The sequence below is a fragment of the Tribolium madens genome, unplaced genomic scaffold, assembly GCF_015345945.1.
Source record: "Tribolium madens isolate multiple individuals breed KSU strain unplaced genomic scaffold, Tmad_KSU_1.1 Scaffold_97;HRSCAF=244;Tcas5.2_LG3a, whole genome shotgun sequence".
Classification (NCBI taxonomy): domain Eukaryota; kingdom Metazoa; phylum Arthropoda; class Insecta; order Coleoptera; family Tenebrionidae; genus Tribolium; species Tribolium madens.
This window is the reverse complement of record NW_025401069.1, coordinates 3,868,659-3,896,369: the sequence shown is the minus strand read 5'-3', so window position 1 is coordinate 3,896,369 and position 27,711 is coordinate 3,868,659. Positions and strand designations below refer to the sequence as shown.

Here is a 27,711-nt window from a genome sequence, read left to right as displayed (position 1 = left end):
AAAAGCAATAAAAATGCGCTATTCGAGAACATAATTTGCCTGAAATGTTTTTATTGATCATATAACTTGCTATGCTAAAACATTCAAAAAGTTTAGATATCATAAAGTTGAGGGAGAATGGGTAAAGCCATTAAATGAAATATAGATATGCGCATAAATAAAAAAGAGGCATCCGAACTTTGTTTTTATATTTTGTATATTTTGTTATCTCGCGGGAACATTACATCATAATTTTCACAGCTATTAAGATAATCCGGATATATTAAGCTAAAATAATTTTGCATTCGAGACTCTAAAACCCCATTATTAGCCCCGTCAGCAAGCCACACTTTAATCTTAACAAAAAGTTATGTTTTAATTAAAAAAGAAAAAAATAAATCAGAAAAGAATAATATTTTTTCAATTTTATGAATCGAGTCAGGTGCTTACGAATTCCCAACCCCGAAGTTTGTTCAAAAAATAAACTATAAGTAAAAATGAATTTTGAACAGAATTTAATACCAAAGGCTGTTTGTTCAAATATTAAGAGAAAATTTTTATTTATATAGGTATAACTTCAGAGCTTAAATAAACACGAATTAAGCTGTCTTTACATTTTCACAAAATTTCAAGGGATAAGTCAAATCGTATTTTTATAATGTAGGTGCGTGTTCGCCATGTACAGATTGAATCAAGATTGCATCTAAATACGTAAAAAAAGCTTCGAAAGGAAAGCAGAGCTTTAAAATTTTACCGCCCGAACACAACTCAGTTTGATTGCAGACAGCTTCCGCAAAGAACTTGCGACTGATTACTCAAAACAATCAGAAACTAAGCTAAAGCTCATCCATTCACGAATTTTTCAGTCACGAAATACTTTCAGTGTCAATAAATCCGAATGTCAGCTTGTAATGATTTTCATTTAGTCACCCTATACTCACATAATTCTTGTTAAAAAAATCCAGAAAGGCAACACAAAATTGACACGGAAAGGCACAACGACAAATTCACAACGATATCACAGAGTAATTGACACACAAAAACAAAAACTTCACTGAAAGCTGAAAAAGCTCCACTGATGTTTATTGTGTTGAAGAAAGTGGAAATCCTCGCCGATTTGCATGAAAAGTCCGGGAAACCCGTAAAATTAATTCGATAGCACGACACGTAATTTTTTTCAGCGGGGTGCTGAAAAATCGCGTGTGAAAAAGCGCACAGCAGTGACGTTCACACCACAGCAGTTCGGCAGGAACTGGACGGGCTTCGTTGTGAACTAGTCGAGAGTCAGCAGCGAACTGACGACTGGTTCCCTACCAGTCCTCCGGTAGAGAGAGACAGATCGAGTCTAATCAATCATCGTAGAAAGAGACGGATGAAGCGGTGTTCGTAATTATACGGGAATCAGAAACAACCTTCTTGTAGACTTGGATCAAGTAGCGCGCTACACTGTTAGTGAGATTGTTGAGACTTGACAAAGGGTGAAACCTGGTTTAATTAGTATAATTAGTTTGACCCCATCTCTTGACTCTTCCCTTTTTTATCCCCAAAGCCTAGACCTTATCGGAAGCTCCATACACCTATGATGAATCGGTTAGTTTTCTGAAAGCGTGTCACCTGGGGAACTGGGACAACATCTGAAAATTGTGATGAATTTTTTAATCAGGAAGGATATACAAAATTCAGCACCAACACCGAACAGCCTTGTCAATTAAGACCACAAGTTCGAATTCATTTTAACCTAATGTCCAAACTGAAAATTCATAATTGTTTGTTTCGTTCCATAAACGTGACTTTTACTCATCATTAAAAACTCATTATTCAAATTCTGTAATTATATTTCAAACATCATTCTCTTCGAAAAAAGTAAATAGTGACGGCAGCATCATAAACGTCGTCCACAAAAAATTATGATTTTTAGAGATCGTTCCAGTGGTGAATATATTAATTTTTTTCTTTTGCTGGATCGAACTTTTCGAAGCTTAAGTTCAAGCAATTTTCCAACTTAATAACTGGAGGTATGTATATCACTCTGCAAGGCTCCTTAACCAAGGCTATGAAGACTAAAAGCCGATGGATAAATTACGTTTTTGTGAATAAAGTTTTATCCTAAAGATAGGCTCTGCTTTCGCTTATCTATCTTTTATTTACGAAAGAATTGCGCTATCATTTCGTTTACCCGTTTTATCTAAAAAATCGGCCAAGTTAATGGCAAAAGGTTACTGAAAAAAGGCATAAATTAAATGGTAACTCGGAATAAACCGACAAAAGCAAGAATTTACAAACAAGAAACAATTACATTTGTAGGTACTTCATTTTTGCAAAAAAATTAAACACTGCCATAATAACGCATATAAAAAAGTATTATAATATAAATAAGTAAAATAAAATATGCAATGTCACGCATATGTTGATGGATTTGTAGGTATTTTAACTAAACAATATTCAAATGGATAATTTTTGCATTAATAAATTATTTTTGAGGGCATTTTTCATTGTTAGAATTTTATATCTCGTAAGCAGTAGAAAAAGTTAATTAACATTTATCTTTTTTTTAATTAAAGACAATTAAAAGGAAAATAAACACACATATCCAAAATTTATTAATTAATTAGTTTAAAATTAATTCGTGTTTGTCACTGCATTTTCAAAATTTGTTCTTGCTAAATTAGATATTAGTATTATTACAGAAGACTAGTTCGTGATCTTTTAATATCAATCCTAATAATTCGGTTTTAATGATTCTCAAAAGCGCTATCACGAAGTTTGATCAAAAGCAAATAATACTGAACATTCTAAAACTTAACATTATTACAAATAACATTCAGGACAACACTAATAAGAATTTTTCGCCTAAAGTTATGCTGTTAATAAGTATAATTTAATTTCGACGACGATAAGGAGAGATTAGTATAAATCATTTTTAGTAACAAGAAAGCCTCAGGGAGCCAGCATTAATTATTATTTTAAATTTGAGTGAGGATTTATTAACAAATTATTTTTTTCAAAAATGCAACATTAGTCAAAACTAGAACTCGTTATTAAAAGTAGAGCTTCTGATTCATAAAATTTTAATTTTGATACCGATCAAATTTAGCCGCCATAAATAACCATCGAGTGCTAAAGCAAACATCGAAATTAATTCCACTTTTTAATAACGAAAGCACTTTTATTACGAATAATAATTTGTATACAGTTCGTTTAAAGGAATCCCGTTTTCTGATCTTATCGTCACGAAAAATTAGAAAACAACTTTATTTTTTAAGTAATTAATTATAAACGTCATAAAATGTTTGTTTGTAGCCATCTCATCATTCGCCTTGTGAATTAAAACTGTAAAAAAAGTGATCGACACTTAGTGCTGAATTCAATCCAAAATTCGAAGATAGAACTGGCACATTTCCCAGATTCTAACGACTCTGCAGTGCAATTGTTGAAAACGAAAACTGATAATAATGTGTAATCCACATCAGATTGCCTCCATGGGGAAAATTTAAATGTAGAAAACCCGATTAAACCCTCGTGATGTAACTCCATATTACTATTTTTAGGTGCTGGTAATGTAAATGTGTAAAATTATCACCATCTAGTCACAAAAATCGGATTTATGTAATTCACTAATTCTGGCATTCACGCACAAAACATCACGCTCGTCGTAAATTTTAAAATATCAGAAATGACCATTTAAACACGAAAAACACTGATTTAAGTTTATAATATAAAAACACAGAGTTTGGAAGTTGGACTTAACGTCCAATAAAAAAATAACGTCCAATAAAAAATTGCTCCACCTTAGCACTATACTTTAGAACGATAAAATTTAATAAAGTTTAATCGTATTTACCAAAAACCGGGACTAAGTAAAATGGAAAATAGAAAAAAACACCTGGATGAAACTTTGATCTTCAAAAACAATCGCTTCCAGTTCACCGCTTCAAGAGACATATATTATGAACTAGAGATTTTATCTGTAATTGGCAAAGTTAGTAAAATATGCCATAAATAAATTAAATTGTCTCCTCGCTTAGTCTTAAAGTTTAGTTGCACTAATTAACTTCTTTATGGTGCACCAGTGACGTTTCGACACCGTCTCGGTCGTCTTCAATCATAATTATTTTTTACTTATAAAACAAGTTGAAAGTTTCAACAGTTGACAATAAAAATTTCAGGCCACCACATCCACCCGACAAAACTGTTAAGCATTCTTGTTTCCTCATTCTCATAACGTACCGCAGAAGTAAGACAAAAAATGTATAAATAATTAATTCGACCACACATGGGAAGCACTTGTGCATCTCCATATCTCGTGTTCTTTATTAGACAAGCCGCACTAAACGAATGAATAAAGAAAAATAGCTGTACCTGCCCTTAAATAAGAATTAATTTATGCACATAATATTTTAGTTCGTTCGCAGGTACTAGAAAAGCATTTGGCGCCTTGCTTGAGATATGCAAGAAATATCAACCTCTGAGACTTTAATAGCCGTTATTTATAGCATTGGACAGGTTCAGGTTTATAGTTCTTGTTCTGGAACAAGTAAAATTCGAATTGTTTTAGAGAAACATTAGAAAGCCTGTGGTAATTAAGAGCGGAAAAATGTGTACTGGTTAATTTGAAACGCTGTATGTGCAATATATTTTTTTAAATGGCGTCATGGTGGGATCGTTTAGAAAGAAAACAGTTTTGTTCGAACGCCCCTTTCTGGGGCTAACCGTATTATTATGTCGTTAAAATTTGCATGGAAATTTTACTTACCTTCCGCTTATGAAACTGTTCGAGACCGCATCTGTAATGAACAAAACGAAGCCATTAACCACAGTTTAGTTAAAAATCTACACAAAAAATTACCAGAAACCACAACGTACCATACTTGCTTGAGAAACATTATTATTATTCTGCTCGATTTAAATATTTTATTATACATTTTGCAATTTTTATTAAAAGATTTATTTCTCTTTATTTCTTACTAAAATAAAAGGAGCATAGCAACAAGGTCTAGCAGTAGGTTGCTTCATTAATTAATATTCATTTTTCAAATATTATTTATGATCGATGGTATATTTTTAATAAAAAGGAAAACATCCAGTTTCATAAAAGCTACATCAGTTTTATTAAATTATTATGTATTATTTTAAACAAATTTTGTAAATTCTTTCATAGCTCAGTGCAGATGTAATTTTTTAGAAAAATGGTAATTACTAACTGCATTTTTTCATGTAAAACAGATTAAAAAGATGTAAATTCTGCATGAGAAAAACCTGTGTCACAAGAGGATCCTATTAAAATAAATCTATGACCAATAAAATTCACTATTTTGAAAATTAAAAAAAGTGACTCTGTATTTCATAGATTTTAAAATAGATATATAAAACATGGATTAGCCATCTTTTTATGGACAATATTATAATGAGCTTTTTGAAGACAATAAAAATAGTAGATTATATGGTTAGGGGTAAAAGTGACACTTTGTGTAGCGAAGCTGAACGTTTGTTATTTTAGACGAGCCACATAAAGTTATATTTACCTGGTATAACATTTATACTATTATATCAACAGATCATTTTAGATGAATTAAAAATGATGGCTAAATTTATTTGCAAACGTCGAAAAAATTACATTTTTGTGTATAATAAAGGAGAGAAGTAGAAGTTGTTAAAATGATCTATACACAAAGTGTCGCTTTATTTACTTTGGTTCTATGAAAAAAACTTTTCAATAATGTAAATGCTTCATATAATGAAGTTTTTTAAACAACAATATAACAGTTTAAAATATTTTTGCGTACTTTTTCTTGGTAAAAAATATATAAGCCAAAAATAATCTTATCTTAAAATTACCTAAAACCATTTTTTTTTATTAGTAGCAGTACATACAAAAGACTTTGCAAAGAATTTTGATTTAATTTAAGTTCAAATAACTTTCAACTTGTGCTGTGAACACTAATGAATAAGCAAACTTCAGAATAATTCAAGAATCTTATTCCAGTATCTAATAAGTGGCCAAAATAAGAACATCGAAATATATCGTTTAACTTTGTATGAATTGTACATTTATAATTTTGACAATGTAATATATATTTGGTAATCAAAACAGACAAAAATAATACTTATATTAACCGGTCTGCATTTTCAAATGCATTCCGGAGATAAAAATTTATTTAAAATCGTTGTGAAATTTTATTCCCTGAGAAACTTTTAATTTTGTACTCTCTGTTATAAGCGAGTGTGATGTATTTGCTGTCTTGTTCATAAAGAAAAGTCGCTAAGCAACCCTGCGCGTCGTAGATCTAGTCATCACGATCGTTATCATCAAAGGTGGCTAATCAATTTTCAAAACACAAACATCGTCGGCGTTGCAATGAGACTATCGCCGTGGATAATTAATTTTTGTCAGTGGAATCGAGGTGTGAAAGATAGTCTCTAAAACCATACTATATCCAGGAAAGCCGCTTAATTAAAATTTCTAAACGTTAGATTTTGACACCTACAAATTATTCCCTGTCACAAATGAATCGCTGGCCATCAGTAAGTTATCCGACCCTGTTTTCCAACTTTAAACAAATCAACAAAGTGAAGTGCGGAAACCTTGAGGAATAATTTACGTATCCGCGGTTTAGCAGTGTAGCATTAAAAATCGAAGCAGGCGATAAAAAACAATGAATCTGGACCAATAGCGATGAGGAGCCGAGACAGGTGGCAGCCGCTTGCTAGATTCCTGTTCGGTGTTTATAATCACTGTACTGGACCAGACAGGTTATAGTGAACTCACGATTCTATTATACAGGTGTATTCATTCAAGTTGGACCAACTTGTGTTGCCCAACGTTGGTAAAAATAGAGCTTTTACAACGTCATGCTAATGACAGGGTGGCCAGCCTGACTTTGATGATAGTCAACCCGAAACTATTAAGAGTCGACAATAGCGTAACGAAACCGGCAACAGGGTGAAAAAATATCAAAGTTAAACAAACTCAGCAAGTCAGTGGCGATGACGATGGGAATTAAAAACGACACAAAAAGCGAACGACTGATGACCATTTGACCAAACTGGTCGAATTAAACTCGCTCACTTGGTTTCGGTTTCAAAATAATGCGATGTTGACTCGGTTAGGAAGCAACACTGCGAAAAACATTAATTCTTAGTGATGACATCTACCACATCTAGTAAACTAAAGCATATCTTTATAGTTTCTATTCTTTATATAAATTTTTATATTTCATTTAAAATCAACAATAAAATTTTGATTTATTTTATTTGTAAAACAAGTTATTATTAAAAAAATGCCTAATATTCTCTCGCGCGGTCGATTATTTTTGAGAAAATTTACTTATTGTAAAATTTATACTATAAACTGAAAGAAGGAGAATTATGACTATAAAACCTGCATTATACTGTCTCACATTTTTTTTTTTAAACAAATCGACAAATCAGATATCAATCGACTTCTAGCTTATCTGGTAAGTTGTATAGTCTTTTCGATAGTTTAGCGTTTATTGCCACCAATAACTTTGAGTTTGACGTACTTTATTGAAAATTTTCATTAAAAAAGTTTATTGAATATAATATAGTTTCTTCAAAATCGGCATCCACACAGTTCGAGATACATACATATTTTCAAAAAAAAATTCGACTAAAATCTATGCCAAATCTTCGAAATTTGCTTCTACAACAAAACGTCAAAACTATATTTTACAGCATTAGGTTATCGCTAATTAACACAAATTATTTAATTAATTGGTTTATAAACTCCATAAATAAATAACAATTTTTTTAAATAAAATTTCAATCACTGTTTCATTGTTAAATACATATCAATATATATATATGTATTTTGTTTTTATCTTTTGTATCTTTTATTTTTATTTTTTCCGTCATACAAATATTTTTCATAAAAACATTCTAATATTACTCTAAATTCATCATTTCCAATCTTAGATAATTAGTATTCAATTTGATACATGCTTCTCTGTTATTTGACTGCACCAGATAATCAAGCTTATCAAGCTTGCACTGTAGTTGAAAACAATTATAATGGTAGTTTAAAATTTTACAATTTTAAATTGTATATATTTTTAAAATAAATATTAACAATTTAAGATAAACTATCAAAACGTTTTTCTACTTGTCAGATTTTCTCGTGACTTCTCAAGCAAATTAAAAGAACGCGAACCAAATAATTGTTGCAAAAACTCCAAAAAGTCTATATATCCTTCCAAAGTCGCCACAGTGTGCGCCAGTTATTTTATACTTTTATGGGCAGACTTGTTAATGGTAATGAGAATTGAAGGTTTTATTCGAAAAGCAACTTTTTCAAAATAAAATTATATAGTTTTTTAACGTCCGTGTTGCAACTGTGGGGTAGACATAATTATTATACTTCGAGATCAAAGTTTTTTTTATGATGATGCTACCTCGGTTTAGAGCAGGTAGCGGCGTTCTGCCGCCATAATAAAATATTGAAATAATATTTAAAAAGAGAGAAAAACGAACAAGACACACAAAATCACTTCATTTAGTGAGATGAATATTAAATTATCTAAGGAATCTTCATTTACAATCTACTGGAACGACACAGTTGGAGTAGAGGCCTCCTGCATGTAAGACATGGATTTGTCTTAGTGTTAGCTTCTTTAATTTCTTATTTTTATTAGTTTGTATATTCGAATTAAGAAGTTTTAAATTTTATTGCCTTCCTATGTAAGCAGTGGGGTTGAAATGACCATTCACGTAATTAAAATCTTGAAACATTTAATATGTCAATTTTTACTTAAAGATTATAAAGTGCATTAATAATTAAAAACTGACATTTGTGGAGAGCATCATGAATAAATAATAAATTCTAATAAACATTTGAACGACTGAAGCTGTAAATATTTTCACGGCAATATCCATTATGTTTAAATTACACCTTGAGAAGTAAAACCAGTAGCTTACATGCTAACAGCAACAGTAGGTATAAAATATAATAAATCTGAAAATGTTATGCTCGACTAACATATTGACTTCAAACATTTCTTTTTAGAGTTTTTGAAAAAATTTCTCTTTCTTCGACTTAATTAAGAAATAAATTCCTTCCAAGCTAAAAATTGTAGAATACCTGACCAGTTTTTACAAATCTTGCGTGTCTGAATAATTTATGCACAAGTAAAAAGTTTGTATTTCTGTAAATGCGTAGATGTAATGAGAGTACACTGACTGAAGAAAATTGTTAGTTCTTCTCTGCCTTGAAATACCCAGAGGTGTTTCAGACCAGAGAATGTTTCGGGTGGTGAAGACTCGTCGCACCAAGCCATCAAAAATTATAACAAAAAACAGAAAAACACTCCTAAAACCAATTCATAGAACTATTTATAGTATTCGTTATTAATTATTATAAGTGTGAATAGGAATTGCCAAGAGTTTCAATAAAAACAAAGTAATGTGTTGTTATGAAAATTTTATCAAAAAGTTGCGAATAAACAGAAGAATTAAAAAACGAACACTGGTTATTTTATGCCAACATCTGTAAAATATTTACATCTAAAACATTAGTAACAGTGTTAAAGCGCCAAATCATAAAATTTCATTACATTTTTTAAAGCTATGTTCAGCTGAATATATAGTGCGTTAATTACAAAGCACATATCCATGAATAAATCCCAATCAGCAGCCTATAATTCTAAAATTACAAAGTGTGTCACAAAATTTGTTTCAATTACCACGATTAATAAGTGAAACCTTCCATCACAGATTTCGCATTATGTATTCTCCACTTTGCGCTCAATTTTGAAATTGTTGTTATGATATCGTTTTACCAATGCAGATTTATATTTCTTTGGTCGTGCAGATGTCAGTTTAACAGACGTAGACGTAAGTAAAAATAAATTTTTCAAAGAAATATAAATTTCACATTTAAATTATTAAATTTTCTGTGTAACTGCAAAGAAGATCTTGAGTTGCATAGCTCATTTATTACACAACAGCGTTAAAATTTTATATGATTTATACTCTTATCGCATTAAAATTCTTATTTGCCTTTTTGTAGATTAAAACGCCTCTCTTAAATATTTAAACCTCTTCTATATCTCATTTCCTATGTTACGGTGATAATAAATGAAGAAATTGTCAATTACTGGTGGGAAAGGTAAGAATGATGTCCCGATAATCTTAGTTTAATTCTAATGAATCGTCTCTATTGGACCGTTTAGAATGTTTAAACAACATTTTTATCAGCAAAATGGACGATTAATGGACACTGATATCAATCTTATTGGTTAAAACTAGACAAATTTTTATAGTTTATTCAAACGGGATATGTTCATAGACCAGTATGTTCATTTCATTAAATATATAAGATGCAGGTAAACAAATTATGCAACACCAAACTTGCTTTATACAAAATTCACCCTGATTACACATACAAAAATTTTGTTGTTGTTATTAGTTTATATGCAGCGATAAATGCTGTGGCGTATGAAATATGAAACATGTTGAAATAAGGCAACACAGAATTTTTACGAGTATAAAAACGGTCTTGTTCTTTGTTTTAGAAAATTACTTAAATTAAAATGTTACTCAAACTTCTTTAGCAATAATTACGATGAATAAACAAATGAAACAAAATGTAGTATCATGTTTTTTTTTTAATTTATAAAAAAGATGATTACAAAATAATATGATTTAATCCCTTAGTACTTGCTACATTACAATAACCTTTACTATAATTAGATTTAAAATTAAATTAAATAAAAATAAAATAAAAGAATAAAATTTTCACCAGCAACAACCAAATTAAGGTGAGTCATGTCCCGATGCAGAGTATAAGGCATGATGACTGAACTATAAAGTATTAACTACATGTGAGTTGCGTGTGCCGTGAACAACCCTCAACTACGTACAAGTTTTTCCATTAACAAACACACTCAGCATAAACAATTTTATTACAAACGTTTCCTTTAATAATTCAGTATAAGTAAGCGGGTGCAATAGACCCCTTTTCCATTCTTATTACTCATCAAGAACTTGTAGATTTTCTCGTATGACGTGAGAAAACGAAGTAAATGAATCAGCTTGGACGAAGTTAATGTAATGCGAACCAAGTTAATCAAATGAATGCTTCACCCTTACCAGATTACCCTGTTTGCGGCCTTAGCCAAACCCACTGAAATCCTGTATGCCATGAAACCTTAGCAACTTTAAGAAAAAGTAAAAAAGAAGGCGACCTGATAAAATGGAATATTTACGGATGAAGTAACTTGGCAAGTGGAAAAAATTATTTAAACATTAAAATTAGGAGATTGGAACTGTGTGATTATCAGCATCTAATGGTGGTTTTATTGTAAGTAATTTTCTAGCCTGAAACATCTAATTACTTTAATTATACTTGATGGACAATTACACGGTAAAGTATCCAGAAAATTACTCATTTTAAAGCATTCACTTCAAACATACAGCTCGCTATGAATTTTATAGACCTGATACAAATTCTAATCAACGTTATGACAAGGTGACGGCTTGTTGTATATTGTTAAGCCAAAGCTTAATAATTTCTTCATTTAGTGTAATCAGACAACGATTAAGTTTTTGTGGGTCCAACTACAAAACTAATTTTAAATTGGGATCTAGTCCACATCCTTTAATTAAAAATTTAGTTTCACAAAAAACAACTTTTAATTCAATTATAACCTTTCAAGGTGGTCTAGTAACAAAATTCGAGCCCATCAACTCAAACACAATAATCCGAGATTAATTAAAATGACTTATAAAAGTCAATACACTTGTTTTTGTTCACAACAACTCTCCAAATAAATCAAATTGTAATTTTAATCCCAGAAGTATTTCTCTGTTGTTATACAGAAACCAATCAATAACAGTTCATTAGTAGACGCATTAGTTTAAATGTACACAAAAGCAGCTCTTAGCATATTTTAGCTTTTTAATTAATTGACTTATTTGTATGCATCAATAAATCTTTCCATTTTTCTGGTGTGACTTGGTAAGTAATGTAGTAATTCGTAATAATTAAAAAAACTTATGTATTATAGCAACGTCTGATTTCATATAGTCAATTAATTACACCTAATCGGTAGTTCACTTGACTGAACCGTCCACATGAATTTTTATTAAGGAAATTCTAGAGGATTATCGTTGATGAAACTGTTAACTAAATACTCTTCAGTTAGAAAATGAATGCAAATTTATGTAAATATATGAGTTATTTTCGATATTTCATTACAACAAAAATCTTTCTAAATAAATAAATGGAATGTGGGTAGTCGAATTTCGGCGATTATTAAATTAATGAAGTAAAAAATTTCCTAAATAGGTCTTATTTATGTACTGAACTCTATTGAAGTCACAGTCGATCTTTTATTTAATTAAATCTTAATTAATCTTAAATCAACGATGATCTAGAGTTCTTCGAAAGCTTTAAAATCCTTTTATCTAAATAACAAGGAATCACCGGAAGACTAAAATTGCTTCCATTATTACATGTCAAGAAAAAATGTTAATGGCGTCTTTAATATTGTATACGAACATTACACGTAAAAAAGATGACTTTATTAAAATACATTAATAATTTAATGCAGTTTTAAATAGAACTTTTGTTCACGCATTTTCCTTTAGCATCATCATGTTAGGTATTCATATTGCCGCAAATTAATTTGATGTTATAACTTCTAAATTTTTATAGATAGGTATAATACAAAATAGATATTTATCTGTCAAGGAAATAAACAATTATTTTAATCCCAAGAATGTAGGTAATGCCAGAGGTAACGGTAGGAAGCCGAGGGTATTTTCATTTGAGAGCAAATTAATAACATCATGAAATGATAGATTTGTCAAATAATTTCTCAAAATATTTACTTCATTCAAATGCAATATTAAGAGTAAAAATCGGTATGTAAGTCATTTTGTTATATCATTTTTATTTTATTCCTGAGGGAGTGAAGAACAAGATTATTAGCAAAAATGATAGAAAACGTCCCTTTATCTTTGTTATAGGAGGAAACATTATTTTGTACATCCAGTGCAATTGACCAAGATTGAGCTTTAAACATGGAACTGGAAAGTAGCTGTTTTATTGATAAATAAAATTCGGTACATTTGTATCAAACATGTATTACATTACGCTTTTTAAAACTGAACACTAAAGTAAATAAATAAGTAAAGAAATTATCGACACTGCATTTATACTGAAGCATTAAAAATTCCAGAAACATGTAAATTTTTGGTGGTTTTTGCAAGAATTCGACTGTTACTAACAGTTATGGTGGGTGGAATTTTGCAGCGTTAAAAGTTGATTCAATTAAAATTCCTTAACTAACTTTTTAAGAAAATTCTCTAAAGAGATTGGGTATAACACCTATTCGTATTATCGTATTATACCAGTATTGCTTTTAAAGAAAATTATTTGCTATTTGTCGTCAATGATTGACAATTGCTCTTTGTCATTTAACTTAAGAATTCTACTAAATTAGAGGTTTTCTGAGAGAAAAACTACCCACCATCAAAAATATTTACTTTCGGCATTTCCTCTCATGCCTCAAATTTAGACTTTGCACCTGCCACTCAGGTAACACTCAAGGACGCCATCTACATAAAAATCAAGAAAGTGATTATGAACCTATACCTATTCACTGATCATTATGAAATTGATTCGCAACCTTACTTTTTTTATTTAAACTGTTTAGGTTTGCTGAAGAATGTATAATTAAAAAAATGTGTGTATATTTTTACATATCTCAAACTTATCAGTTGAAATAAGTGAACGATAGACAATTTAGTGTCACATAAGCATGAGTTCGAGTTATTTGTTGAGAATGTTTAAAGAATTCACTTAAGAATTTTTAAATTGGTTTTTTAAACATTGGATTTATACATTGGAAAAATTTTCAGCTGAAAAATAAAAAAGTTAATTTTCAATAATTGGTTGCGCAAATGTAAGTGCGCTTTTCAGATCAGTTTTCCTGTGTATTATGAACTTCGAGCAATAAAGCAGATTTAAGTGAGGGATTAAATTTTTGATTGCAAACTTTGTGTGTTTAACAACACTTCATTCGGTTTTTATTAATAAAAGTTCGTCGGTTTGTGTATAGAATGTAGTAAATTTGTTTACATTTAAAGCATTTGTGAATAACCTAGAAACAAATCTGACAAACTGTTTAATTCCAAAATCAAGCATAATACAGCCGTGATCAAGCCAAGAACTTTCCATGACACATAAACAGCAGTTTGCACCTGCCTCAGATCTCCAATAATTTACCAGCAAAGATAGCTGTCAAAAGGAGATTTGCTTCAGGCAGAAATAATCCTTATTGCCTACGAAATACGACGACCACAATGCACCTGCCTGCATCCGTATTAAATCTGGTTATTAAGCAACTTTAAGACTTAAGGCCTCCATCATAAGAGTTATCTCAGCCGCCAGTCGGTCCAATTTGAGTGAGATTTGACATACATTGTAAAGCTGCTAAACAAAGACAGAGATTACCCGTTTCCTGTAAGAACCATTCCTCTATATAAGATGCCATTCCTCCAAAGGGGTTCTTAATGTAAAAAAGTCGGATTTGATTTACCTGACTACGCGAACCACCTGTTCTTCAAGATTTCGTAAGTAAACACATGTTGTGGGGTTTGGAGCCACATAAAACTTGATGATGAAAATCGAATTACAGGCCTTCACAAATTTAGCTTTTTTAATTTATCATTCGCTTATGTGAGTCGCAACCATAAGTTGTAATTAATAGCCTATTCCCGTGCTTACGACTACCCCTACACCATGCGTCAGTCAGTGGGGTGACTAAATTGATAATAATGCCTTAATTACTCACAAATACTTATCACTTTTTTAGTGTTAATTAAAAAATATTAAAAAAATATTTATAACCCACAAAGACGTAAAGCTTTTTTGACAAATAAATAGGCTTTATAAAAAAAAGTATGTTGGATATCCAAAAAATAGTACGTAATTATTTATGGTAAAAGTGAGTTAGTTGCATATTACCATTCAAGAAAGAAAGGTCACGAGACGTAGTCGTTTGAGCTATTCTTTTTAAAGTAAGTTATACCTACAGGGTGTTCCAGAATTCGCGCCCCAGAAAAAATGCCATATAAGCTAAGATACCAGGAACATGAAAAATTATATCTATATTATAATTATAATTATAACTATCTATAAAAATTTTGAAGTTATGAGAGTTTAAAGTTTGCACTTTGACTCTATTTATTTCTGTTGGAAAAATAATTTTCTACGTTTTTTTGCTACAGGCTATTAGAAGAGGAAACAAGAAAGCTGTATCCTAAATTGTAACTCTGTAACAATGTTATTTGTGGCTTTTATTGGAAAAAATTTTGCACCTTTATTAGATAATTATAAAAAAAAACGTTTACAAGATCATCAGTATCATTCAATACACATAACAAAAATTCAAATGTCAAAAAATAAATGACAAAATGTTCCTGGTATTCTATCTTACTTGAAATTTTTCTCTTTTCGCAAGTTCTGATGCACCCAGTATGTAACAACGGACGAGTACGCTCTAAAACTTTAACCAGTATCGCCACATGGTACGAATATTATCTAATATTGCAAAATTTTATTATGAATACCTACTGACAACAGGTAACATAGTCGGGTGACAGTAAATAAACTATAACAAAAACCATTTTGCTCTTAGAAAAGTGACTTTTGGTTTACAGTAGGTAAACAGTTGTATTGCTTATTTGAAAACTACAAAAAGTATAGAAGATGCAAAATGCAAAAAATAAATTCTCTAAAACTTCACACTATTGGCGCAACAAATTGTTATATTTTGTTGGTGGGTGTGTTGTAAAAGTTTTACCTGTATTTATTTTAATATGTTAATTATTGTGATTCATGCTTGGACTCACTAGAGCGCCACGGAGCGCCAAAAATGGCCCTGTGAGTTCAAAAAGCTTGTAAACCAATGCTTTATTATAAATTATAATATTAAATTCTGGTTACAATAAATGTAAACCATACTATTTCAACATTTTTTATTCTTTGTGTTTGTTTGATTCTCTAAAATGTTCAGGTACACACCGTATCGCATAATATTTTGCATATTTAGGTACTTAATTATTTTGTATTATGCTAACAAATTTCTTAAGGCTAAAGAGGAGCAGATTTTAGTTTATTTTTAAAGAGACAGATTCTGTGAAATTTCTATTTTCAATTTATGTTTTGTTTCTATTTTTTAAGTATTCATATTACACAAACTCGCCAACAGAGCACTTTCTTACTTTTTGACTTTTTTTGTAAAAATAAATAAAAAACCAATATATGATAAATATTAAAAAAACAGGGTAGGGCGACGAATTAACATTTTAGTTTTTGAAATTCGATAAAGAAAGTTATCAAAACCGGAATTTTGTGTAGTCTTTTTGATATTCCGCCGCGCCGTTTTTTGTCCTACCTTTGTTACAGCTGTGAGGACGGTAATGTTTGGAAATATCTACTACCCAAGAATATGGTGTTTTAAGACAAAATTTTATTATATCAACTTAAGGTAAGGTCGGTTTACAGAATTATTTTCAACCTTTATTAGTTTTTTCTATCTCGTGAAATATTAACTTTAAGAACAATTTTCGAGTTTGAGCATCAGTTACTACAAAAAATTTTTTTACTCGATAGTCTGGGCAACAATAAAATCCTAATTACATTCACCAAAGCTAAACCAAAATTACAGATGACCCCGACGATAAAAACGTGTTAGAACGTACCTTTAAAACTCTTATTTGCTCAAGTCTACTTATTGCCCATGTAAATAAAACTCCATAATAAACAAAAATAATCAAGTTTAATCTGAATTTAATAACTGGTTCAGGGTCCACCTTTCAGTTTCAAACGAGTCAAGAAATTGGAGAGTGCAACCTAATCAGGGCCGGATCTTTGTTCTTATACGACACTAAATAAAATCATAAAACTTTAATTAGTCTAAATTAGTTTAACGTTTACTTTACGCAATTTTACCAGAACAAATAATAAAAATCCAACTGATTTAATTATCTGATCCAGATAGTTTCCTTTTTTCATAATTTGATTAGATTGTAGCGTTTTAATTAAATTTGCCATGTTTCTTTACCTAGCAATCCATGGAGTGGCGGCGCCTTGTCTTTATTTATTTTTTAGGGAGCTTTGCAAAATGGATTAATTAGTGTTATTACGCATGATGAGTCTCCAGAATTACGTTTTTTACTCATCATTTACCATTAATGTCAAGGCAAAATTTAAAAAAAAAATAACTTATTTGAATCCTGTAACTATCTGGTGAGAAGCCTAAATAACGTCCCATTTATCAACAAGTGGTCCTCAACTTAACTGTAATTTCAATTAGCGGCATAGTGTTTAAATGACAATTATAATCTCAGACCGCAAACACAACAGTTGGAAAAAGTGGAAGACGGCAGTGTGAGAAAGATGCGCAGCATTGCTCGACACAACAGCAGAAAGTATGTAGTCAAAAGTTTGAAATATAATTATGAACAACTTAGATTTTAAAAAGTAGATATTTTTGCATATGTAAATACGAGTATGTGTGTTGATTAACAGCAGGGTGTATCATAAAGAACGAACGATAGAACGCCTGGTTGATTTAACAAAACTGATGGATGTACTCATTGTTGACGGATTTTATTTGGTTTATGAATGGACGTAATACGCCATGACAGTGTTTTACGCTCGAATCGCCACTTTGTCAGTAGCAGTGCACTTTTGTAAGAAGATGCGAAAAAATAGTGAAAAACATCTCAGGAAAATACCGACGACACAAATGTCATATCTATCGACGTTCAAATAAAAATAAAAGGAAATAATCCTTTTTTATCTCTCGTCTAGAAAATTTTGAGAAAGCTTTCACACTGTTTGGCAATTATGTGACATAAATCACAATCTGATAGCAAATCAAATGAAGCGAAATGGTTCCTTTTACAGCCGGTAAACTCATCACTTCCTAAAGTCTCGTAAATAGTATTTTCGTGTTTCCAGCCCTTGCTCAATTCACCACCACGTCTGACTTACATGTTCGTATTTATCATGCGAAATTATTGCGAGGGGGTTAAACCGCTTGGCTCTACTTTGGCTATTTATAGATAGTACATAAGTTGAGGGTTCGGAGCTAATTTCGCTCGTGTTGAAAGGAGAAATGAGGGAGACGGGAAAGCGTCTGATGAATCATGCGTTTATTCCGGGGAGACTCCACGTGGTTTGTCGGCACCGGCGTCTCGACGCTTTTTCTGATTCTACACAAATATTTAAAGGGAAAGTTTCCTTCCATACAGATGTTTCGAGCAACGAAACTTTACCACTAATAACACTATCGATATGCAATTCAATTACAAGGCGTCGATAATAAAAAAGATTCACTCTTGCAATTTAAAGCTTCAATGTAAAGTGAATCGATTGCATCGACTTACAGAAAGGTAATTAGATGTAAAGCAACATTCGCACGTTTTTCTTTTGCGCATTGAACTCTTTTTCGCTGTAATGGTAATCACAGATTGTCGCTGTGGTTCTGTAACAATTAACTCGCACTTCAATACCATTATTTAAATAACAAAAAGGTTGTTCTCTGGTATTGATTGAAGACCGTAGAATAATTGTTGAACTGTGTAGTTTAGGTTTTTAACACTTTCTACAGAAGAGGGTATTAAATGCGCAAACAATACGTCATGGTCTACGAAGATTTAAACCCAATAAAACAGTGAGACAATTTGCTTATAATTGAAGAGCAGACTTTTAAAATGCAGTTTGTTCATGTTTTTGTGAATTGAGATAAAGGTTTTTAAAGTTTTTTTATAAAATGCCTAAGTACTCCAGCCGTAAAATTAATTAGTGTCCAATTGTGCCCAATTTGTACATATTTTTTCATATTTATTGTCACTGATATAAAAAATTAAAACTATTTTAAAATTCGACAAACTGCTTTTTGAACTTCTGTTCCTCAATTATTCTTTTATTGACAACACATTTAGGGTGATTCAGTAAAGATAAGCAAGAGAATATATCGGTTGACAATAATCCAATTTTTCATTTATTACCAAGAACTACAAATTACACAAAGCACAAAAGACCTAAAAGTGCAAGAAATTATTTAGGTACACAGCGCATGAGATAATTATACTCCGACCCAAAATTGTCGCATATTCAAACCCGTGTGAAGCTAAATTTTTAGATGTCTAGTTTTAATATAATAAAGTCTAATGTTTACAAAAAGGTAGTTAATATACAGGGTTATTCATAAATATGAAGCAATATTTGAACATCAAAGATGACCTATAAAATGATGTTAATTTAAATAATAACTCGTGTCCTATCTCTACTGATAAGAATTTTATAGCCCTCGGAATGTGGGTATGGAAAATTGTTTTTTTTGTAATAACTTTGGAACTATTTGACCAAATATTATAAAATTTGGAACATTTCCTTGTGATAATATACCTTTTGAACTGGTAATCACGAAAACCGGATACATCCACTCAATTTCCGGTTCCAGCAGTTGCAGGTCACATTTTCTGTGTTTTTCCATTTTTTTGCTCTCTTAACACCAACTTTTTATTGCCCAAATAGATAGAGTAATCAATTTCAAATCAAAAACGCATAACCTTTAATACCCCAAAAATGGACCGTTTCAAAGATATTTTAATTTAAATTGAGGACTGCACAACGCTGAAATCAAAAAATAGGGATTTTGAGTAAATGATATCCACGGCAACAAATGACCATGGTCCCACAAATCGCTGTCAGGCATTTGTCAACTTTGACAATGGACGATTCTTGGGCGATTAATTGAAAATATTTAATAAAAGAGTGTACTTCAGACTCCAAACGTAATCTACAATAAATCCAAATCGATCTCGTAGCATTTAATTTATAAAAAATTCACAAAAATTTATCGTCAAAGTTAACAGATGCCTGGTAGGGATTGTTGTAACCATGGTCATTGGTTGCCGTGGATACCACTTATTCAAAATCCCTATTTTTTGATTTCAGCGTTGTGCAGTCCTCAGTTTAAATTAAAATATCTTTGAAACGGTCTATTTTAGGGGTATTAAAGGTTTTGCGTTTTTATTCGAAATTTATTACTCTATCTATTTGGGAAATAAAAAGTTGGTAATAAGAGAGCAAAAAAATGGAAAAACACAGAAAATGTGACCTGCAACTGCTGGAACCGGAAATTGAGTGGATGTATCCGGTTTTCGTGATTACCAGTTCAAAAGGTATGTTGTCACAAGGAAATGTTCCAAATTTTATAATATTTGATCAAATAGTTTCAAAGTTACTATAAAAAAATCAAATTTCCATACCCACATTCCGAGGGCTGTAAAATTCTTATCAGTAGAGATAGGACACGAGTTATTATTTAAATTAACATCATTTTATGGGTCATTTTTGAGGTTCAAATATTGCTTCATATTTATGAATAACCCTGTATATTTATTAATATCGTAAAAAAACATGAAATACAAAGACGTTTCAAAAATTAACATAAAGTTATTTAAAAAATTAGACGAAAAAAGTATCTAGGTTATACGTATTTGCTCTTCTTGAGGTAGATACTACTTGACATCACTTATCTATACTCATCAGTTTGTGTGTCATCAGTTCAAATTACCTAAAAGTTTAAAATTTGATAGTAGTTTTAACACGGTATATCTCGGTAACTAAGAAACCCTTATTAGAATTTTTTTTCACTATCACTTATTATTAGAGTACCTATATTAGAAGAGTTGGGACACTGAATGTCATTTTTCTATTTTTTTTTATATACGTCGGCTGACGTATTTAAATAAGCTAGCAAAGGATATAATTTTTTTTTTCAATCACACATTGAGGTGCGCTTCTGGGATTGGTGGATTTAAGAGTCTAATAACTTTCTTATACAAGCAAAAATTACTTCTTTGGCTACATTTTTTGGCGATCTATTGCCGCTGGCACTTGACATTTTTCTCTGGGGCGCGAGTTCTAGGGCACACTATATACGCCTCAACGACCGATTCAAGAAATGGGAATAATTGTAAAAATCTCCTTCATTTCCGCTTTTCGTTTCCTTTGCTACCGTCGACAAAATATCACGCGATAGAAGACACTTTTCTTTTCCCCTATTGAAGCTTCGATTGAGTTTTTTTCTTCTTAAAATTCTCAACGCTGTTGTATCGATTATAAAAAAAAATTTTTATGCCTAGCCTAAATGCTAGATGCAAATATATAATTTAAATGATGTAACACAATAGTATGTATCTAAATTTTCAATCAGTAGTTTTTTTTGACATTTGTGGTATTACAACAATTGTAATTTTAGTAATTATATCATAAATAACTTATACACGGTTTATCCAAAGATTGTATAAACTGCCCTTATTCAAAAATTAAAAATATACTAAATTTTGGATCAAATAGCCGCTTACAGCCAAATAAATGCATACCTATTAGTAAAAATAAATGTTGAAACCCGAAAACAAAAAACAAATACGTGTTTCCATTTAGATTCGCTATATATTAAATTAATTCACCCAAAAAAGCAATACATACATAATCCAATTTAAATAGTGCTTTTTTGATCTACTGATAAAACTCCATAATTATTTATAATACAATATTTTGTTAAACTACTGAAAATGTTACGTTTTGCAACATTCAAAATTAAAAAATAATCTCCAAATAAGAATTTTAAAGTTGTCAGTATAAACAGGAAATCTGTTTTAGACAGAGTGGTGCCGTAAATTAAGTCCTTTTTTTTAAACTGGAATGACGTGCGGGGGTTTTTAAAATATGAATGAACCGAATGTCAGCACTGAAAGACTGGACTGGTTCAGCTCGTAAAAATGAAAAATAACCGCGCGCTTCACGTTCTCGATCTCTTATACTCCACAATTTATTCCAAGTTAAATAAAGACAGAGTTCCATTTGTAAAGAGCTTTTTTGCAAAACGAATTGTACACAGATTATAAGAACAAAAGATCGCACATCACTCGTGGCCTGTTTTCGAGTAATTAAGGGAAAATGTGGCATCATCTATCATTTTTTATCGCACAATGGAGATGTGTAATAATGTTATCCCAAATTAGACCATTAATTCCTCGTGAAAATCTTGATTGATTTAGGACAAATTTCCACAACAAACACCAAATTATTATTTTAGAAAATCATATTTATTACCAGAATATTATTTATTACGTTAAAATTTCAAACCTATTTTCCTACAAAACGCATTTTGTAGTTATTTCTTAATCAGTCAGTACAATAAATTGCGAAAATGGCGAAATAATAATATTCAATCTGTATGCGTAATGGTTACAAACTGATATCGAAAAATCGACAGGATATTACATGGTAACAGCATTAGAATTTCTGACCGAAATATTAATTAAGCTTTAATCATTTTCATAGACGACTAGTCGTATGAGTTTAAATATTGATACAGAAATCGATAAGTATGCGTCACAAATACACACGTGATATTTCAATTTTAAACTTACAAAGCCAAATAATTTGCCTAGTTTCATTAATAGAATGACGTACTTTCTTGTATACTAGATAAGGGTAAATTATGCTAAACTGATTATCGGAAATTGACAGAAGACTGGTTAAACTAGTAGAAGCATTTCAAAGCTTAGGAGTCAAGACAAAATACAACAAAAATAGTGCCAATCAACCAGATATAAATTGATATTCAGGAAGATAACTTGATTCTTAAAAATTACGAGTACAAGAACACGTCAAGATAATTAAAGCAGTCTCATAAATTGATTGCAAAGTTAATAAAATAAAAGCAACCAATTCGATTGGATTCTTGCAAAAAGACTTATTTTGTGAGAAAATTCTAGATGCTGGTGGATTGTGACTAGCATGTTAAAAACTTATAGCTCAGTAATAAAATTATATCAAAGTTTTGTTTTTTATAATTACATACATAGATTAATTTATCGTGCAAAGTTTTCTATTCATATACTTAAAAGAAATGTACATAATACATTCTAGGTCCCTACTCGTCACTCTGCTTCATTAACCACATTCGCTAAATATACCTACCAAAAAGATTGCGCGTCCTGAACAAACAGAAGGGAGCGTCATTTTTACAAGTTCGTCAACCCTGCATCCTGTGTTTCCCCTACGCATATAACACCTTTGGGGAGATATGTAAGGCCATCCAGATCCCTTTATAGAAAGGATCACTTTGTATAATTGAGAATTATTATAATACACTCCAGGGCTTAGACGAACTCAGTATAAATTTTGACGAATCAGATATTTCTCTTTGATCATGCCTTATGCTTTGTTGAATAATTAATGTTATTTATTCGTAAAAGAAAGATACTTCAAATTGAATTAATCATTGTGGCTGCTAGTACCACGCTAATATTTAAGGTACATAATTGGTATAAGTTTATTATATAATTATATTATTTCTTATATAATTGAAATACGTCTAATTTATGAAAGAATGTCTCTATTGTTATTCATTAAAAGTTTTTAAAATAACATGCAGCAAATTCCCTTACAGCAGTTTTTAGTCAACACAAACAAGACAATTTTTTATTGTACTACTCGATATTTTAATCCGAGTTTTAATCTTTTTATTTACCATCGGCCGAAGAAGAAATTGGGAAGGAAAGTGCTGTTCATAAGAAAAGATTTAGGTGGGATTTTAAAAGGTTTCTTTACATATTCCTTTAAAAAACTCTAACTCTAACTAAAGTTGTGATATTTTTTGTGTAATGCTTTAATCTATCACCTCTCCTTTAATTACTATGATTTAATTATATTTATTGTTTGATAACCTTTTCCATTTCCACAAAGCAAACTCTGATACCTTTTGTTTGAGAAAAGAGCTATTGATTTTGCAATTATTGTAATTCAGAGTGCAAGTGTTTAATAAATATACAATTTGTATTTAATGTTATAAGTGCTTTGAATTAACAATCTATTCCATTTCCACGTTTCTATAAATACAATTTCTCTTTCAAACTTTTCTTAATAATCATTTTCATTACTCATTTGAATGAAACTGTATTATTAGTTCGTAATTGCATAACCTATGTTAATAGTACATTACAAGCGAGGTGGTAAACATGGCATACCCCGAGTGCTTATGTATACGATTGAGAGGCGCCAGCCTCGAGATCGGATAAAGCACAAGGGGTAATACCATTACCACCGAGGTTTGTATGTTATTTTATTCACAATCACATTATTTTCAGTCAAAAATTGGAGTAAAATAAAATTCTAACAAAGTTAAGGTCCAAACGTGTTAGACCATCCAAATGGCGTCTGATTTTTGACATTTCATAAATGTCAAAGAAATTATTGAAATAATGTGTGAATCTGATTTAAAATCGTCGAGCAGTGTACTCCCTCAGAAGTAAGAGAAACTGCTATACAGAAGCAATTGAATACCAATTTAGGCGTAACTTGACAATTTAAAAGAAATTATTCCCGGTATTTTTGTAATGTTAAGGTTGGCTATCCTGCATATTACCGCCCAAGAGAAGTAATATTGTTACTCCTCATGAGATTTAATGATGTGTTTCCCAACCTTTAAAAGGTTAGTAATCGGCATATTACATTAGTGATTGTAAATAAAATTTGATTCATAAAATTTGGAATAAAAGAGCAAAAAATAATCAAACATTCTAATAATAACAATCAACTACATATGTTCAAATTAACATAACATTATTAAAATCAATTCATATTTAATATACATACACATGTACTATATAAAATAAATAAATATGATTATTTAGCCAATAAAAATGAGCTGAATGCAATTAAAAATAGTTATATTATTATAAATATTATTATATTAATTATAAATAGTTTTTTATCGAAATGAAAACATAAAACTAACTCAATCCCATCCAAATAGACTTGAAAGATTGTCTCCATCCCTCTCCTCCTCTTTGGACGTCGCATCACTAGTGAATATCGCATGCAAGGCAGTGTCTCTTTAAAATTGCAGATGATCCTTATGAGAAGGGCAAGTGTAGAGGTATGCCTGTCTGACCGGTCGTTCCCAATAGACGTATTGAAAGTGTCAACCCTCTCCATTTCGAGCAGGTGTCGTGTAATTCAGCGGCACTGACTTGTGAACACGGATATTGAAATGCCACTTAAACATTATATCAAATTCACAAGTGATTCACGGAACCAATTTGTGCACTGTAAAGACATTTATTGATATAAATGTTCTCCATATTAGTTGTACACCAGTGTCTTGCGACACGTAGACCACAGTATCGACCCAAGAATTAATGCGGAGCTTCGACGTACCCTGAAACCTTTCTAATAGTATCACTCCCGATTCCTTTTCCATAAAAACAATTTTTTCTAAGTTACATCTCAATTTAGAATCGGAAAGTGCAGATTATGTTATTGAGAGCGTATCAACGTGGAAAGAACTAAAGAAGGGTGCGAGAGAACAGCTGGCGGAGTATAAAAGTAACAGAAATAAAAATAAAACACATAAATCTTTTAAAGTTATAAACAACTGATCGTATTATTGAAGTTGTGTGGTGAGGTTTACACGACTTCTGTCCGTATGACTCCATAAACAACAGTGACAACAAGGTGTTAGATGGTATTCCATGTTGGTATGGATGCCAGCTCCTATTGGAATTGGCATCCTAGAACCAAGGAGTCAGCATTGCCTATTTCTCTTTTGATTTTAAAGAGAACAAATAAAGTATACCAATGCTGAGTTGATGACACTTTCATTTCTAAGAATCTAATTGGATGCGATGAGTGGATAAAGTCTTAGATTATTAAACTACATAAATAATAATAAGGAAGCAAATATCGAGTAAGCTGCTTGTCTAACGGTGCATACTTCTATAGGTTTATCAAGATTATGAGTTATTGACTTGAAAGTATTTCTGGAATGATGTGCATACATGTTTCCTGTTAGAAAATAGATAACATATTTCATTTCGTAATTTAAGAAAAAGTGTTTTACCGCAAGTAATAACACAATTTGTTTTATCTCCTCCAGAATAAAAAGAATTTTTAGTAACGAATTTCATGTGGTTATATAATAACAAACAAAGAATTATTTATAATCCCACTTTTCAGCTACGTTGCAGGAAGCTATTACTAGTTTTGTTTCCAATATCCTGGAAATCCAACCGAGGCTGACATAAATTTAAATACACATAGATTCAACACGTACTAACTAATCTACTTATCTTCTGTATAAGTTAGGTAAAATATATCTTCTATTGTTAACCCAGCAATGTTAAAATATGTAGAAATGTGTTTGTTTCTAGCAGCGTTTCCTTCTCTTTCTGTATTTTACATGCAAATATTATACCTTGACTAAAATAAATACGTTTTTCTCGTCTTTTGGGATTTATGTCCGAAGTGATTAACAACGTCCTCTGACAGAAATTTATTCTATGGTTAGAAATGCATGTTTAAAATTAATTGTGGTGTCGAAGAATTTAAACGAAGTCGTAGAAAATGTAATAGGAATCGATACAGTACGTACGAACTTAACATACAGAAACACAAATAATTAGAATCTACAAAACAGTGTATGAACCGGAAAAAATATATTTATAATACTTTTAAAAATAAAAATGCTACCGGAAGGAAACAGAGAGGAAAAATAAGACAGAGTATAATTCCGTTTTAATATTCCTTTTAACACACCCGTTGTATAAAAAAATTATAAAACCTATCTACGTACTTAAAGAATTTAAAATTAAGCTTTAAGTTTTTGTACACCTACGTTCTAAATTTTAGTTAGATATTCGCAAAAACTGGTGTAAAGCACGAGTGGGCGATGAAATTTTCTGAATTAATTAATTATATTAACATAAAATATAATTTGCCAATTTACAGTATATTAATAAAGCAGATTGATTAATGTAAAAATAAAACCTATATGGTAAATACTCATTTGGTTTCAATTGATTTATTTATTCCAAATGTGTGAACCGAGTCAGCTGTTACCAGATTTTAAAATTAATTAAAAACTTCTTGAACATTGTATAAATTAGTGGAATATTTCCTAGCTTATCACTTATTCTGAACAGTTTTAAAAGTTTTTCACTTAAGATGTTAGTTTATCGCTTTAATTCAAGAAAACTTTCCAAATTTCCAAATTATTACTGCGTCGTCGAATATTTTTTTCCAAATCGTGACAAGCCAAACACCTAGCACACCTAGTCTTCAAAACAGATTCATTGAAAACTCTAATTAAGTCTAAGCTTTTTCAACTTTTTCTGCTAATTAAAATATTTAATTTTGCTGGTGAGTATTTAAAAGGCAAATGCATTTCATTATTCAAGTTAATTTAAATGACTCTTTCACATCAACGAATTACTAAGTTTTACCAAATGATTGTACTTACAATTTTTTTCCTGAAGTGATCCAAAATCGTTGTCGTTCGTTCGAATTAGTAAATGCCAAATTAAACTTCAATTGTTCACTCCGATAAGGGCGAAAACAGTTAATACTTTTAATTCGAGTGTCCCCTTTCCAAAATCAACGGGTGAACGACTTGAAAGTTTAAAATGTACTAGCTAAAAATACATCCAGACACATTCAAGTAAGGCTCGTTTAGAATCGCCATTACTGCTCGTTTAAGCCCACGTATGTTTTGACTTTGATCAGGGGTTGCTAAAATTAGTTCCAATCAGCGTATCGAAAGCTCTTGAGTGTTTTTTTATTTAAATTTGGAAGCGCGGAATTACTTGCAAGTTCGTGGTTCGATCCGCGATTTTCGAATA

The 27,711-nt window shown here is 30.8% G+C and overlaps 1 protein-coding gene across 5 annotated transcripts in view; it reads right to left on the bottom strand.

Annotated features, from left to right (window-relative positions):
- LOC123014292 (irregular chiasm C-roughest protein-like) overlaps positions 1–27,711 on the bottom strand; it is a 224,724-nt gene that overhangs the window by 45,352 nt on the left and 151,661 nt on the right. For 3 of the 5 annotated variants that reach the window (XM_044413331.1, XM_044413335.1, XM_044413334.1), the window contains exon 1: positions 921–1,266. The gene's annotated coding sequence lies outside the window, so the exon portion shown is untranslated. Of the gene's footprint in view, positions 1–920; positions 1,267–4,732; positions 4,764–27,332; positions 27,484–27,711 lie in introns of those variants that run through there. The other 2 variants (XM_044413332.1, XM_044413333.1) reach the window with 2 other exon arrangements.